Here is a 4,186-nt window from a genome sequence, read left to right as displayed (position 1 = left end):
CTCATACCCTAAATATAACGTGATGGTTTATAAACATTTCATTTCATTTCTTTAGGCACGAGCGCTATGGACATATACCAATCATCGAACTTAACCACTATCCTATGTGGCATATCCACAAGGGACTGATTGGACCAGTACATCGGGGTAACCCCCTACTCTTCTCGAAGGATGTACTGGGTTCTTTAAAGTGCATACGGAACAAATGCAAACACTGGGCCTACGGTTTAAAATCCTTGTCCGAGAAGACTTGTTCCACCACCGGAACCATTGGCGTGTGAGCCGTTCGAACCAGCGCCGACATTGTAGCTGAAGGTTACGGTGCCCCTGATTTAACCGCTTGGCCAATCAACGCCGCTATAATTTTCATAGGCTGTCTGACGGTTTCAATTTAGGCCTAGGCCTACACTAGGCTACTATTTAGTGATAAAAAATAAGACGCAGCTAATAAAATATATTAAGGGGGACTAAAACCTCTTTATTTACTCCCCCTATAAATCCTCTCCTCCCCGCCCCCGGGCGGTGGCAAAAAAAAATCTGGATCCGACTGTTTGCGATAATGTTAAGTAAGTTAATGATGAATGATAATGAGATGTTGTTGTTGTTGATGATGGTGATGATGATGATTATAATTAGAATCAAGATGATGAAAATGATGATGATGTTGATGATAATGATGATGATGAAGATGACGGCGACGATGTTCACGATCGAAGATAATATTATTATTAGCATTAAAAACATAAAATTTAAAATTTACTTAGCATTGTGCATATGGTGCGCTTCTATCTCATTATAAATTTTCAGAACGCGGCCATAATAATGTTGTGAGTCACCGCTTAACACTATTCGGAATTTCAAATAAGCACCAGTGTTCTCTACGCTACATATCCCTCAGGCCGTTTCCAATGAAATTATCATACTCTCATAAGTGCACTCTCTTTCATAATCAACTCGTTTAGTGAAAAGAACGACACGTCTAAGGTTATTTACGTTCACTGGAAATACGGTCTATATCATTCTGAAGGCAACTATTTTAAAAGGATGTTTAACTTGGACCTAATATTGGAACAATAGGATAGTATAACTGTATTTTCTGTACGTGCATACGAGTATTTCCATAGGCGAATGTTGTTGAAGTGGGATTATCCATTGCTTAGGTCATAGTTTATTCGCTAACATATTGCTAGCAATGACTGAGCCTATTCAAGTCACAGTAGCAGTTTTACTTAACTGAACCATCCATTAGTCTAGAAATAGACATTCAATTAATGATTGTAAAGATTTATTACATATTATTTAAATATTTCACTCAGAAAATTCTTATAATAAGAAAGGTTTTAAGGCGTGCTTTTAAAATTATTTATAAGATAGGTTTGATTAACTACCATATTGTGCCATATGGTAACAAATTTAGTATGTCGTTTAGAAAGAATAATCCATATTTTTGTTTTCATCACTTTAAGAATCCTGTATCGTTCTTACTAGAACAGGAGTAAAAAAAACATGGCGTCGCCTTCACGAAGAAGGAATATGGTTGTTAATCAAGAACACACAATTGAAGAGTGGCAGCACAGAGACAGGGTAAGCAAAGACAATTTAAATTCTTCAATTTTAAGCAAACAAAACCTGACAAATCATGGTCATAATTGGTTGATATATACCTTTTAAGCAGTGGATAGGCCAGATATTTATTGCTCGGTCTATTGCGTGTCGTATTCTCTGGGTTTTTTTTTCCAAAAATTTCTAAATTGGATGAGGAGATACCGTCATTTTCATTGACTCGGTATAGAGTTAGTAGAGGTTGAAATATTGAAAATTGGTTGAGACAACTAACGTTAATTAATGACTCGATAGTTTTTAGGGGATTGCAATAACGCCCTCCTCCATTTCCATTGTCGTACCTTCCTCTCTACATGTTTCCCAATATCAGGCCCTCGCATATTCCCTGTCATTTAATAATTATTAATTTATTGAATTAAATTATGCATATTATTATGCCAATTACCAGTTATATAATCATTTATAAACTAATTAAAAATGTAAAGTCAGATTTTACGTATCTTCTCCAAAACAATACTACCTACAATCTCACTAATCAACCAGGGTGATTTTTCTGAAATGCACTGCTAACTTTAAATCACATTGTAAGTGTAATGGGAATTACAACCAATCACATTCACTTAATGAAAATATCGAGCTTTACCGACACTGACGAATCACATTGTAAGTGTAATAACAATTACAACCAATCACGTTCATTTAATGTAAATACCAACTTACACGGTACTGACCAATCATATTTCACTTAACTGGAATTCAATTCCACTTAAGTGCAATTCAATTAGACTTAAGTGAAATTCAGTTACACTTAAGTGCAATTCAATTAGACTTAAGTGCAATTCAATTAGACTTAAATGCAATTCATTTGCACTTAAGTCTAATTCCACATAATGGAAATGCATTTACACTTAAATGCAAATGTATTTAACTTAAGTCAAAATCAAAATGTCAATTAGACTTAAGTGCAATTGAATTGCACTTAAGTGCAATTGAATTAGACTTAAATGCAATTCATTTGCACTTAAGTCTAATTCCACATAATGGAAATGCATTTACACTTAAATGCAAATGTATTTAACTTAAGTCAAAATCAAAATGTCAATTAGACTTAAGTGCAATTGAATTGCACTTAAGTGCAACTAAATTGCACTTAAGTCTAATTAATTGCACTTAAGTGTAATTTATTACACTTAAGTGGAATGTATTTCACTTAAGTGCAAATGAATTCCACTTAAGTGCATAACATTCTACTTAACTGTAATTCAGAGGTAAATGATAAAACGGCTTGCCATAGACCCGCTGGCACCGCACTTGCCTTGAAAATTTGCAGTTTGCCGAGAAGTTTCCAGTTGATTATAAATATTCATGCAAGCTATTGAGATTACATTATGCATGAGGCGACTGAGACCGAGGAAGAAGAGACTACCGTCTCGAATTAACTAAAGCTGAGCATTCACTGCGTCCGGTGGTCGCGCTACGACGTGCGCGCAACGATCGTTTTTAATGACGATCCGACCGCGTATTTTTTCTGCAGTACACACAAGCAACATAGATTTCTTTTAGCAATCAGAACATAGGAAGCCCACGATGACGTGAAAACATAATCGCTCTGATCATGGAGGTATTAAAATAATCCTCTATCTACTTTGCTCTGATGAAAAAAAGTATGGATCCTCTTTGTGTGGGCCGGATGAGGATAGTCAGTTCACAGAATTTAATAGGCAGGGGCGGATTTACGCCGCCCCCGCCCCCCCCCCCTTTTTTTGGGAGGTAACAAAAAAGAAAAAAAGAAATGAAAAGAAAAAAAATGAACATCTCAATGTTATTTTCGGGCGTCTAGCACACAAACATTTCGCGGGGGAACCCCTGGGATAGTGTTGTATCGATCGACCCAACTTTCGGTCCCCCCTTTTGGACATCTCTGGATTCGCCCCTGGTAGGCCAGTGTGTGCAATGAAGAGGAACAGGTATTGACCCTAAGATTTATGTAAGAAGCCTACACAAACGATTAACAAAAACATCATCAATCATCATTTTTGAAACTGCTAGTAGGCAAGTGTGTAGTGGTCAGAGTCTTGCGTCTAGGCTTAGTCTACTATTTGCTACCGTATCACTAGTCTAGGAATAGGCCTGTAGATCCTACTACTCTGGGTCTAATGTATAACGCAGGCTGTTGCTGTATTCTGTGCGCGTGGCCTAGATTATCATCATCGTTTGGTGGTATGTACATTGATGTATAACGCAGTCTGTGATTTATTGTTTTTCTTTTTTTATTTTGGGGAGCATCGGCAGTCTCGCTCTCTGCCCTTATTTTTAAATGAGGTTTTAAAACTGGGCGTTGGTCCTTTAATTAATTTTCTCTCTTCCTCTCTGTTCTGTCTGTTATTAGTAGGCTGGCACCTGCCTATTTCCTTAAGGCTTCATAATCAATTAAAATACCAGGGGCGGATTTTGGGGGGCCGGGCAAAAAAGGGGGAAAAAAGAAAGAAAAAGAAAAAATGATAGCCCACAACGCCTCAAATGTTATTTTCGGGCGTCTAGAACACAAAAATTTCGCGGGGCATGCCCCCGGACCCCGTAGGACGTTGTTGTCTCGATCGGCCCAAATTCCCCCCCCCCCTTT

At 37.5% G+C, this 4,186-nt stretch overlaps 1 long non-coding RNA gene across 1 annotated transcript in view; it reads left to right on the top strand.

Annotated features, from left to right (window-relative positions):
• Positions 1 to 917: 917 nt before the first annotated feature.
• The window catches only part of LOC117120414, a 7,748-nt gene continuing 4,479 nt past the window's right edge, over positions 918 to 4,186 (top strand). Inside the window, exons 1-2 of the long non-coding RNA XR_004447333.1 lie at positions 918 to 1,098; positions 1,467 to 1,584. This is a non-coding gene — a long non-coding RNA (uncharacterized LOC117120414). The remainder of the gene's footprint in view (positions 1,099 to 1,466; positions 1,585 to 4,186) is intronic.

Source organism: Anneissia japonica, unplaced genomic scaffold, assembly GCF_011630105.1.
Source record: "Anneissia japonica isolate Jap-2015-1 unplaced genomic scaffold, ASM1163010v1 scaffold287953_len805160_cov178, whole genome shotgun sequence".
NCBI classification, from domain to species: domain Eukaryota; kingdom Metazoa; phylum Echinodermata; class Crinoidea; order Comatulida; family Comatulidae; genus Anneissia; species Anneissia japonica.
This window is presented reverse-complemented; position numbering and strand designations above follow the sequence as displayed.